Source organism: Megascapheus bottae, chromosome 17 (genome assembly GCF_031878675.1).
Source record: "Megascapheus bottae isolate mThoBot1 chromosome 17, mThoBot2.hap1, whole genome shotgun sequence".
Lineage (NCBI taxonomy): Eukaryota > Metazoa > Chordata > Mammalia > Rodentia > Geomyidae > Megascapheus > Megascapheus bottae.
This window is the reverse complement of record NC_143525.1, coordinates 34,368,851-34,381,859: the sequence shown is the minus strand read 5'-3', so window position 1 is coordinate 34,381,859 and position 13,009 is coordinate 34,368,851. Positions and strand designations below refer to the sequence as shown.

At 45.9% G+C, this 13,009-nt stretch overlaps 1 protein-coding gene across 2 annotated transcripts in view; it reads right to left on the bottom strand.

Annotated features, from left to right (window-relative positions):
• Positions 1-12,341, bottom strand: part of Wipf2 (WAS/WASL interacting protein family member 2) — a 41,329-nt gene extending 28,988 nt beyond the window's left edge. The window contains exon 1 of one of the 2 annotated variants that reach the window (XM_090350798.1): positions 12,220-12,341. The gene's annotated coding sequence lies outside the window, so the exon portion shown is untranslated. Of the gene's footprint in view, positions 1-11,958; positions 12,085-12,219 lie in introns of those variants that run through there. The other variant, XM_090350799.1, reaches the window with a different exon arrangement.
• Between the last annotated feature and the right edge of the window lie 668 nt (positions 12,342-13,009).

Sequence of the window (13,009 nt, the reverse complement as noted above, 5' to 3'; positions counted from 1 at the left end):
GGGCTATCCTGAAAACAGGAGGATCAAGTGAAAACTTGATACCTCTTGTCTCTCCTCTCTTGTGCTCTCTTCTGCTACTGGCTCCAAGAACACCAGTAGCTAAACTTACCCTCAAACTTACTGGCAGGAGACATTGCAAAGGACACTGCAGAAGCCCTCTAACAATTCTGCCATACTTGATCACACAAGGACTCTTAGTGCCTCACTCATAAAAATAAACAGCCAACCAGGGTGCCAGTGGTTCATGCCTGTAATTCTACCTACTCAGGAGGCTGAGATCTGAGGATCCAGGTTCGAAGTCCATTAAGGCAGGAACGTCTATGAGACTCTTTATCTTCGAAAAGCTGAAAAGGGGGCTGGGAGTTTGGCCTATTGGTAGAGTGCTTGCCTAGCATGCACGAAGACCGGGGTTCGATTCCTTGGTACCACATATATAGAAAAAAGCCAGAAATGGTGCTGAGGCTCAAGTGGTAGAGCTCTAGCCTTGAGAAAGTCCAAGGACAGTGCTCAGGCCCTGAGCTGAAGCCCAGCTTCAGCTGGAAAAAGCTCCCAGTAGTAGAGTGCTAGCTCGAGCATAAAAGCTCAGGGAAAGTGCTCAGGCCGAGTTCAAGCCCTAGGACTGGCAAAAATAAATAAATAAATAACCACCCAACCCAATATGGTATGAGCAAAATCACCATATAAGAATAACCAGCCAGGGCCAAGAGTTTGGTCTAGTGATAGAGTGCTTGCCTAGCATACACGAAGACCTAGGTTCGATTCCTCGATACCACATACACAGAAAAAGCCAGAAGTGGTGCTGTGTCTCAAGTGGTAGAGTGCTCATGTCCAGGACTGGCAAAAATAAATAAATAAATAAATAAATAGCCAGACACCAGTGACTCACATTTCTAATTCTAACTATTCAGGAGGATGAGCTATGAGGATCACAGTTTGAAGGCATCCCAGGCAAAAAAAGTCCATGAGACTCTCATTTCCAATAAACTATTTAGAAAAAGCCAGAAGCAATACCGTAACTCAAATGGTAAAGCACTGGCCTTAAGCATAGAGGCTTAGAGATAGCACCCAAGCCCAGAGTTCAAGCTCCAGGACGAACAACAAAAAGGAGGAGGAGGTGGAGAAGGAGGAAGAGTAAGAGGAGGAACAGGAGGAGGAAGAGTAAGAGGAAATGGGAGGAGGAAAAGTAAGAGGAGGAACGGGAAGAGGAAGTGGAAGAGGAAGAAGACTCAAAACATAAGGTTGGGCCTGGAGTGTGGCCTAGTGGTAGACTGCTTGCCTAGCATGCACAGAGCCCTGGGTTCAATTCCTCAATACTAGATGCACAGAAAAGCCAGAACTGGTGCTGTGGCTCAAGTGGTAGAGCACTAGGCTTGAGAAAGCTCAAGGGCAGTGCCCAGGCCCTGCGTTCAAGCCCTAGGACTGGTAAAAAATAAATAAACAAACAAACAAGGTCAATACTGTATATGTTATCAATGCAGGTAAGGTAGGCAGAAAACTTAAACCAAAAATAGTAAAATATTAAAAATACCTAGGGGCCAGGAGTTTGGCCTAGTGATTAAGGTGCTTGCCTAGCATGCATGAAGACCCGGGTTCGATTCCTCGGTACCACATCCATAGAAAAAAGCCGGAAGTGGTGCTATGGCTCAAGTGGTAGAGCTCTAGCCTTTAGAAAGTCCAAGGACAGTGCTCAAGCCCTGAGCTCAAGCCCAGGACTGGCAAAAAATAAATAAATAAAAAATAAAAATAAAAATACCTAGTTCTAAAACCTATTACCTTAATTCAACAACTAATGGAATCAGGCTGCCTGATGCAACCTGAATCTACGCCCCAGTTTGGGTGTAACCACATAGTGATTCGTGATCTCAGAGCTCACGATAACAGAGGCCAAATATGTGAGTAATTTCTAAGCACTAGAAAAATTATGACCTTATGACCAATCTGGGTACAGTGGCATGCAACTGTAGTCCCAGCTATTCAAAAGGCTGAAGCAGGAGGATAACTTGAGCTCAGGACTTCTGCGTGGGATGGGCAATACAGCAATTCCTGGCAGTTAAAAAATAGATAAGTAATAACCAAAATTACCTATAAAAGTTAATTAAGCTACAAAAATAAGAAAGACAAAGGCCGAGTGAGGTGGTTCACGCCTGTAATTCTAGCTACTCAGGAGGCTGAGACTAAAATGTCCAAGACTCTTACCTCCAGTTAATCACCAGAAAACCAGAAGTGCACTGTGGTTCAAGGGGTAGCATGGTACCCCTGAAGAGCTCAGCACCCAGACCCAGAGTTCAAGTCCCATGACTAACCAAAAAAAAAAAAAAGGAAAGAAAGAAAAAGAAGAAACGGGGCCGAGAGTTTGGCCTAGTGGTTAAAGTGCTTGCCTAGCATGCATGAAGACCCGGGTTCGATTCCTCGGCACCACATGCAAAGAAAAAAGCCAGAAATGGTGCTGAGGCTCAAGTGGTAGAGCTCTAGCCTTGAGAAAGTCCAAGGACAGTGCTCAAGCCCTGAGCTCAAGCCCAGGACTGGAAAAAAAAAAGAAAAAGAAAAAGAAGAAAGACAAGCCACTCTTAGTGGCATTACTATTATCCCAGCACTTGGGAGGCAGTGTCAGCAGGGTCATAATATGAGACTAACCTAGACTATATAGCAAAAATCTATAATAAAAAAAAAACTGGCCGGGAATTTGGCCTAGTGGTTAAAGTGCTTGCCTAGCATGCACGAAGACCCGGGTTCGATTCTTTGGTACCACATACATACAAAAAAAAAAGCTGGAAGTGGTGGTGAGGCTCAAGTGGTAGAGCTCTAGCCTTGAGAAAGTCCGAGGACAGTGCTCAGGCCCTGAGCTCAAGCCCAGGACTGGCAAAAAAAAAAAAAAAAAAAAATTTTGGGGTGCCAACACTGGGGCTTCTGCCTCTGCCTCCTGTGTGCTAGCATTATAAGCACTTATTACTATGCCCAGGCAGAAGGATGAATGTTAAAATCAATCATTTTCCAGGTTCATTTGCCAAATATAAAAGCAGAAAAGCATACATAAATCTGCATTTTTCATGATTTTTTTTTTTTTGTCGGTCGTGAGGCTTGAATTCTGGAGAGGGGCACTGTCCCTGAGCTCTTCAGCTCAAGGCTAGTGCTCTACTACTCTGAGCCACAGTGCCATTTCTGGTTTTCTGATGGTTAACTAGAGATAATAGTCTCACAGACTTAAGTGCCTGGGCTGGCTTTGAACCATGATCCTCAAATCTGAGTCTCCTGAGTAGCTAGAATTACAGCCGTGAGCTCCCTGTGCCTGGCTTTTTCATGGATTTAACATGGAGTTTAGATCAAGTATAGTCACAAATAAAATAAGAACAAAATTTCAAAAGCAGAAGGTTTTAATTCTTACATGCATATTCTGCAGCTCAGCACTGATGCTGAGTTCAGTCCATGTTATCTCTGTTGAGCTTGCATCCCATGTTACCTGCTGCCTCTGTGCAGAAAATATGCCTCCCAAAAAAGCAAATGGTACCCAAAAAGCAAAGTAAATGCTAATGTGCTTAATTTAAGAGATACAGTGAACATTCTGGAACTGTTGAAAGGCAGCATGTCAGTAGCAGAAATTGGAAAGTGTTATAGGAAAATGAGTCAAGGATCTGAAGTACAGTACAGAATTTTTTTTCTTTTTTTGACCAGTCATGGGGCTTAAACGCAGGGCCTGTGTGTTATCTCTGAGCTTTTGTACTCAAGACTAGTGCCCTACCACTTTGAGCCACAGCACCACTTCTGACTTTCCTGTGCTGGCAGGCTTCAAATCACAATCCTCAGATCTCAGCCTCCTGAGTAGCTAGGATTATAAGCGTGCGCCACTGACACCTGGCCACAGTACTGACTTTTATGCATGCTGGGCATTTGTTTTTGTTTGGCTGGTTTTTTTCTATTTCTAAAAAGGAGAATGATAGCAATTCAAATTACAAGAAGGAAAAATTTCCATTCACTCAATGTATCTGAATATTGTAAATAAGCTGTATGCCCTGTATATGTCCATTTCAATTTCACTCAATTCATCCCAGTCATGGAGACAATAAGAGCAGTATTCCAGTCCAATTTGTGTACCAGCCTCCCAAGCATTCATGGATTTTCCTTCATGGCAGCTTCTTGGAACTGTTTATACAAGGGTCTACTATATACAGACAAGAGAAAGAAGGAAATCCAACGAAGATGGTCTCCAATAACAAAAGGCCAAGGACCAGGAAATTGTGGCTCAGGTCGGGAACCCTAACTACTCAGGAGGCTAAGATCTTGCCAGCTTGGCAGGAAAGTTTAGAAGATTCTTCTTCAAAAGGCAGAAATCAGATGGGGGGAGAGAATCAACATTAGAGGCCACCCTAGCAAAAAGCTTAGGAACAGATACTCTCTGAAAAACAGCTTAAAGCAAGAACTAGACCACATGGCTCAAGTGGCAAGATGCTTGCTTAGCAACTCAACAGCAGGACCTGAGTTCAAGCCTCAGTAATACCATAAAAAAATAAATAAAATGAAACACACATACAAAAAAAAAAAATCTGTGGCTCAGGCCTGTATAATCCTAGCTACTCAGGAGACTGAGACCTGAGGATTGGGGTTTAAAGCCAGATCGGATAGACATGTCCCTGTGAGACTCTTATCTCCATTTAACCACTCAAAAGCTGATAGTGCTATGGTTCAAATGGTGGAGTGCTAGCCTTAAGCAAAAAGAGCTCAAGGACAGTGCCAAGGCCCTGAGTTCAAGCCCTATGACTGACCAAAAAAAAAAAAAGTCTGAAAAGAAATATAAGCAGATGTTCCTTGAAATTCTGATCCAGACTTCCTATGGAGAGACATATCATGCCTCATTTCAAAGACAATATATTAAGTCCCAACTCACCACAGATAATCTAACAAGGCTGTGACTTTCACTGTTGAAGACTCTCTTCTGGTTCATGTAATACCCTTAAGCCATCAGAAACACAGATGCTCCTTGCTGAAATGCTAGAAATCTTACACATATTCATTCTTTGATCTCTAGTGGTAGGCTGCTAAATCAAGAATCTACTTTAAGTTATAAAAGCAGAGCAAGCTGATCCAATTACATAAGAAAAGTACTAAATCAAACAAAACCATCTGGGCTTTGAATGCTATGATTTCCAAACCAAAATCATTGTATTTGCAGATAAAAATGCTTTCACATATCCAGATTTAAAGTGACCCCAGATAAAAATGCTTCCATATATTCAGTTTTAACAGCTCTGGGGCTGATTCTCTTGTATGTCCACCAAGACCTTTGTATCAGGGCCAGGAGCGTGGCCTAGTGGTAGATGCCTGCCTAGCATGCACAAAGCCCTAGGTTGATTCCCTGGTACCATATACACAGAAAAAGCTGGAAATGGTGCTGTGGCTCAAGTGGAAGAGCACTAGCCTTGAGAAGGACCAAGAACAGTGCCTAGGCCCTGAGTTCAAGCCCCAGGAATGACAAAAAAAAAAAAAAAAAAAAAACAACTTATGTACCCAAGTAAGACATATGGCCTAGAAAGTGTGACAGAACACTAGATTCACCAGTTCATAACTAGAATGCTACATTCTCTCCCTAACCCAGTGAAGATTCAAATAAGAGTCAATATTCCCGGGAAGTAAATAGGTTTCCTAAATAGCTATCTAACAAACCAGCAATTCCTCTCTCCTCCATAATCTAAGAATTGTTCCCCAATAAGCCATTTTTTTTTTCTTTTGTCAGTTGTGGGGCTTGCTGGGCTGGATGCTGTCCCTAAGGTCTTCAGCTCAAGGCTAGCACTCTACTACTTTGAGGCACAGTGCCACTTCCTATTTTCTAGTGGTTAATTGGAGATAAGAGTCTCACAGACTTCTGTACCCAAATTGGCTCTGAACTACAATCCTCCTATCTCTGCCTCCTGAGTAGCTAGGATTACAGGCATGAACTACTGGCACATGAACATACATCTGGGAATTTTGAGCTCAACTTCTAGAGATCTTTTTTCTCTTCTTTCCACAAATACTAGTTTACTAATGTTGATGCAAAAATCATCACTATCAAAGAAGTAAACTTAGGGGCCGGGAGTTTGGCCTAGTGGTAGAGTGCTTGCCTAGCATGCATGAATACCTGGGTTCAATTCCTCAGTACCACATATATAGAAAAAAGCCGGAAGTGGTGCTGAGGCTCAAGTGGTAGAGTGCTAGCCTTGAGAAAGTCCAAGGACAGTGCTCAGGCCCTGAGCCCAAGCCCAGGACTGGCAAAAAAAAAAAAAAAAGAAGAAGAAGTAAACTTAGACTGGCTGGGTTCGGTGGTTAAGTTTTAGAATCTTAGAAATTGGCTTATTGGCCAGGTGCTGGCAGCTCACACCTGTAATCCTACCTATGCAGGAAGCTGAGATCTGAGGATCAAGGTTCAAAGCCAGACCAGGCAAGAAAGTCTATGAGAGGGGCCGGGAGTTTGGCCCAGTGGTAGAGTGCTTGCCTAGCATGCACGAAGACCCGGGTTCGATTCCTCGGTACCACATACATAGAAAAAAGCCAGAAGTGGTGCTGAGGCTCAAGTGGTAGAGCTCTAGTCTTGAGAAAACCCAAGGACAGTGCTCAGGCCCTGAGCCCAAGCCCAGGACTGGCAAAAAAAAGAAAGAAAAGAAAAAAGAAAGTCTATGAGATTGATTGATTGATTGATTTTGCCAGTCCTGGGCTTGGGCTCAGGGCCTGAGCACCATCCTTGGGTTTTCTCAAGGCTAGAGCTCTACCACTTGAGCCACAGCACCACTTCTGGCTTTTTTTTCCTTCTATGTATATGGTACCAAGGAGTGGAACCCAGGTTTTTGTGCACGCAATGCAAGCAATCTACCCTTAAACCAAACTCCTAGCTACCCCTCCATGAGATTCTTATCTCCAATTAACCACTCAAAAACCAGAAGTGGCACAGTGGCTCAAGTGGTGGGGTGCTAGCCTTGAGCAAGAGCTCAGGACAGTGCCCAGGACCTGAGCTCAAGTTACAACCACCACCACCAACAACAATAAAAATAGGGGCAGAAGTGGCACGGTGGCTCAAAGTGGTAGAGTACTAGCCTTGAGCTGAAGAACTCAGGGACAGCACCCAGGCCCAGAGTTCAAGTCTCATGACGTACAAAAAAAAAAAAAATAGGGGCTGGGTGGCTTAGTGGTAGAGTGCTTACCTACCATGCATGAAGCCCTGGGTTGGAATCTTCATTACCACATAAACAGAAAAAGCTGGAAGTGGAGCTGTGGCTCAAATAGTAAAGCACAGAGAGGCTCAGCAACAGAGTCTAGGCTCTGAGTTCAAGCCTCAGGATTGGCCAAAATAATAAGACACTGTTTTAAGAAGAGAGAGGGAGAAGTAGAACTATGGCTCAAATGGTAGCACACTACCCCTGAGCAAAAAGCAGCTCAGGAGGAGTACCCAGGACCCCAGGATTGGCACTTAAAAAAAATGAAGATTGGGGGTGTGGGGGGGAGTGTAATGGGTACCAAGACATGTGAAAGGGTATCAATGTATGTGAATTAATGCACCTTCTATCTGGCAAATATCATGAAACCCTTTTACTAATTACAATAAAAAAAATTAAAAAAAAAAACAAAAAAATGAAGATTGATGGAGCATACTGCATGTTTGTACACACATATGAAAATATCACAATGAAACCTTTTTTTTTTTTTTTGCCAGTTATGGGCCTGAGCCCTGTCCTTGGACTTTTCTCAAGACTAGAGCTCTACCCTTGAGCCACAGCACCATTTCCAGCTTTTTTTTTTTTTTTTTGGCCAGTCCTGGGCTTGGGCTCAGGGCTTGAGCACTGTCCTTGGACTTTCTCAAGGCTAGAGCTCTACCACTTGAGCCTCAGCACCACTTCTGGCTTTTTGCTATGTATGTGGTACCGAGGAATTGAACCCGGGTCTTCATGCATGCTAGGCAAGCACTCTACCACTAGGCCAAACTCCTGGCTCCATTTCCAGCTTTTTTTAATGTATGTGGTGCCGAGAAATCGAACCCAGGCCTTCGTGCATGCCAGGCAAGCACTCTACCACTAGGCCAAACTCCCAGCTCCATTTCCAGCTTTTTTTAATGTATGTGGTGCCGAGAAATCGAACCCAGGCCTTCGTGCATACTAGGCAAGCACTCTACCACTAGCCAAACTCCCCACCCATGAAACCTTCTTCAATGAATGACTAATATAAGCTAATATTTAAAATCTTAAAAAAACAAACAAACAAACAAAATGCTCACTGAGACTAGAGGTGTTTGCCTAGTGGGCTACTGGGTTTGATCCCCAGTGCTGGGAGGGGAAAGGAAGGAAGGAAGGAAGGAAGGAAGGAAGGAAGGAAGGGAGGGAGGGAGGGAGGGAGGGAGGGAGGGAGGGAGGGAGGGAGAGGGGGAGGGGGAGGGGGAGGGGGAGAGGGAGAGAGAGAGAGAGAGAGAGAGAGAGAGAGAGAGAGAGAGAGAGAGAGAGAGAGAGAGAGAGAAATGATGCTCTTACATTGAGCCTGTAATCTTCCAGCTTCAAGACTAGAAGTAAAAGGGGATGCAGTTGGACAGGAAACTCTCTTTTACTCAATGTCCTAGACTTGCAAAGTTAGTCAAAGACAATGATTCTGCATTTAATCATCAGATGAATAAGAAACATTTAAATTTAGAAGAAGAAAAGATTGCAAGAACATTTGGTAAAGAATGTTGCCTCTATTTCCCAGAGCAGGATCTGCCAATGAACCTCCTTTTGACATGGAACGCCCCTTCCACTCTAATCCGGGGCACATCCCTCAAGAGACAGTCAGTGAGGCAGAACTCTGCCAACTTCTGCTTAGGAGTTGTGTGGAAAACAGTAGCAACAAGAGCCTACTTTGAGAAAGAGATCAACAATCACACTCAAAAAGAAAAGAAGTTATTTGGCAAAGAGATGCATGTTGCCACAATGTTAGTCACAGCTTGAAGGTCTGGGTTTGTGCTTCTGCAACCATTCTTCGGCTTTGACAGAGTCCATTCTCTGGCCCAGGAAACCCAGCTCAGCTTCTGTCACCCTCCCATTTGAAGCAGTCAAGAATCCTTTCAATTTGGTGGTATCAAGCTGTGGCACAGACAAGTTGTTCATCTAATACTAAAAAGGAAGGGAGAAATGTGTGTTCTGCCATGTTTCACTTAGGACTATACTAAAAGGGAAAATGTGACAGGGTAAAGAAAACTGAAAGCCATTATGTTAAAGAAGCAGGCTAAAAGGTCTAGCAAGGGGCCTCAATAAGCTATCTCAAAATTCTCTTTAAAATGAATCACAAAGAGCTGGGTACCAGTGGCTCATGACTCTAATCCTAGCTACTCAGGAGGCTGACATCTAAGGATCACAGTTCAGGTAACCCTGGCAGAGAAGTTTGATAGTTTACCTCCCAAAAAAAACTACTAAAATGTCAGAAATGGAGCTGTGGCTCAAGTGGTACAATGCTAGCCTTGACCAAAAAAGCTCAAAGACCTGTGTTCAAATACCAAGATGGGGACAAAAAAAAAAAAAAGCCATCAGTAAAACCTGAAAACTTCTATTGTCAACACCTTCCTTCTGCTCTCCCCTGCATTTCACCTTTGTGCTGATATCACATAACTAATCAGTACCAAGTAGGGTAAACACCATTCTGATATCAAGTATGAGATAGAATTAGAAACTGCCCCCTTTTGGCAAATCCATGTTAGAACTCAGAAATGCCAAGACTTTTAGAAACACTTGTAGACTAAGCAAGTCTCAAGCAGTGTTGAATGTGATGCCCAAAGAAAAAGCAAGGAGTCCAAATTGTGAAGAATAATAAAATAGCTAAGATTATCTACAAGCCTAGAAGTCCCCTCCAACTAACAAGGACACAGTCACCAGACCAAAGTACTAGGTTCAACTTTCTTTTTTTTTTTTTTTTTTTTTGCCAGTCCTGGGCTTGAGCTCAGGGCCTGAGCACTGTCCTTGGACTTTCTCAAGGCTAGAGCTCTACCACTTGAGCCTCAGCACCACTTCTGGCTTTTTTCTATGTATGTGGTACCAAGGAATCGAACCCGGGTCTTCATGCATGCTAGGCAAGCACTTTAGCCACTAGGCCAAACTCCCGGCCTAGGTTCAACTTTCTAAACACTACTTTTCAGTGAACTCTCAAAAGTGTTTATGCAGAAAAGCTGGTAGCTAGAAAATAAAATACTGCATGTACCAGTGTCCATCAACCAGTATCATTTATATTTATTCCCAACTTTAACTTCTACCTTCATGGCAACTGGAACACAACATAATGTAACACGTTATACAAAACATTTGATTTTTTAAAAGTTGACACTAAGAGCAGTCTAAAAATTAAACATTGGAGCCTGCTGCAGTGGCTCACCCCTGTAATCCTAGCTACTCAGGAGGCTGAGATCTGAGGATCTTGGTTCAAAGCCAGCCTAGGCACAAAAGTCTGTGAACTTTTTTTTTTTTTTTTTTTTTTTTTTTTTTGCCAGTCCTGAGCTTGAGCTCAGGGCCTGAGCACTGTCTTTGGACTTTCTCAAGGCTAGCACTCTACCACTTGAGCCTCAGCACCATTTCCGGCTTTTGTCTATGTATGTGGTACCAAGGAATCAAACCCGGGTCTTCGTGCATGCTAGGCAAGCACTTTAACCACTAGGCCAAACTCCTGGCCGCAGTCTGTGAACTCTTATCTCCCACTAACCACCAGAAAAACGGAAGTGGCCCTATAGCTCAAGGTGGTAGCCTTGAGCTAAAGGGCTCAGGGACAGCACTCAGGCCCAGAGTTCAAGTCCCACGACTGATAAAATAATAATAATAATAAAACATTGGGGCTGGGAATGTGGCTTAGTGGTACAATGCTTGCCTAACATGCATGAATCCCTGGGTTCAATTCCTCAGTACTACAGTAGTGTTATGGCTCAAGTGGTGGAGTGCTAGCTTTGAGCAAAAAAGAAGCTCAGGGGCAGTGCTTAGCACCTAAGTTCAAGCCCAGGGCTGATCCTCCCCCCCCCAAAATAAAAATCAAACACTGCTAAGTACAGGTGGCTTAAGCCTGTAATTTTTGTTACTCGGGAGTCGAACTCACAGTTTAAAACCTGACTAGACAGACAAATCTGTAAAGCTCACTTCCAATTAACCAGTAAAAAAGCTGCACGTGGAGGGGTGGTTCAAGTGGAAGAGCACTAGCAATAAATGATAAACCAAAGTGAGACCACAAGGCCCTGAATGCAAGCCCCAGGACTGGCATGTGCACACACACACACGTGCACATACACGCACACACATGAAATAAACATGCAGCAATTCAGAGCCAACTCTTTCCTGACATAAAAAATTATAGCAAAGAGTCGGGAATATGGCTGAGTGGTAGAGTGCTTGCCTAGCACACATGAAGCCCTGAGTTCCATTTCTCATCAACCACATAAACAGAAAAAGCCAGAAAGCGGTGTTGTGGCTCAAGTGGTAGGGTGCAAGCCTTGAGCAAAAGCATCTCAGAGACAGTACCCAGGTCCTGAGTTCAAGCCCCAGGACTGGTAAAAAAAAAAAAAAAAATTGCAGCAAGGCTAAGCTGAAGAAAGGCAGCTGTACCTGCGTGCGTGTGGGGTGCGTGTGTGCATATACGAGTGTGCACTCAGCAGCTTCTTCCAGCCGCTCATTCCAGCAAGAGCTCTTGAACAGGCTCCCCCCGGATCAGAAACTCCATCCTCCGTCTCCCCCTTAAGATGTCCTCCTTCCCTGACCCCACTCCTCTCCAAGATGAATCCCTCCACAACTCCGGGCTCTCCCAAGAGCGCCTCCACCTTTCCCAGTCCACCCTGTAATTCAATTCTGATCTCGTCCTCTAAGGTAAGCAGATTTCCCGAGTCATCCTCCCCGCCACCCCTTCTCCCCTCAATCGAGCCCCCGAACGTCACGCCGCGTGTCCCCATCGCCGCCCCCTCCCCACACGGGCACTGCGCCCCTCCAGCCGAGGTTCCGTGCTACTCACCTGGCCCAACCCTTCAGGACCCCTGATTTCCGCTCTCTCGACAGCCTCCCACCCCATTTTCACAGCCCGCGGGCCCCCTCGCCCCCGCCCGTGGGACCCGCAGGCCCAGCCCCGCTGGCCCTCAGAGCCCGCCCTCGGCCCCCTCTCCTCCTCAGGCCCCTCCTCCGCCGCCCCCCGCTCCGTCAAGCCCCGCCCCGCGCGCTCCCCTCCCCCGGGTCTCCCGCCCCCTCGGACCCCGGCGGACCCCAGCTTCTCACTGACCTGGCTGCAGCGGCTGCGGGAGCGAATCCTCCGCCACCTCCACTCAGGTTTCGTCCTGTCCCGCTGGCCAACCCCCACCCCCCACCCCCCGCCCGGCGAGCTCTCTCGCGCTCGCTCTCTCTCTCTCTTTCGTCGCTGCCGCCGCCCCTTTTACCAACCCGGAAATGGATCTGCTCCCTCTGTCCCCAGCGTCCGCGAACAAAATGGAGGCGGGGGGTAAAAAAAAAAAAAAAAAAAAAAAGAAGGAAAAAGAAAAAAGTGGGAGGAGGAGGAGGAGGAGGGCACCGGGCGCGGGGAGAGGCGCCCAGTGCGCATGCGCGCCCGGAGAGCCCGCCCCCTGCCGGCTTCCGGAAAGACGGAAGCGGCCGGCGGCCGCCATCTTGGGAAGGTCGGAGACGCCGCCTAGCCGCCGGGACCCCGGGGATGTCTCTTCGAGATGCGGTGGGAGCCACCTGGGGCCCTCACCAGCGAGTCCTGCCGAGGTTCGGCCCCTGGAGAGGCTGATTTCATTGGCCCAGTGCACGTTTAGGGGTTCCAGACGTGTTAAAAATTGCACGCGTGAGTGGGTTGTGGAGAAAACTTTCTTGAATATGCTTTATCGTGTTTTACACACACACACACACACTCACTCACTCACCAACCTTCGCAAATGTCCTTCCCTCATCGACAGCGAACCCTGCCTGGGCCCTGTAGGCAAGCTCGGGTTTGTGACAGCAACAGCTACGAAGTCATCCTTTACCTCATTTCAGCCACTCGGCCCAACCATCCTTCTTGCGAGTCCGGTGGGGGC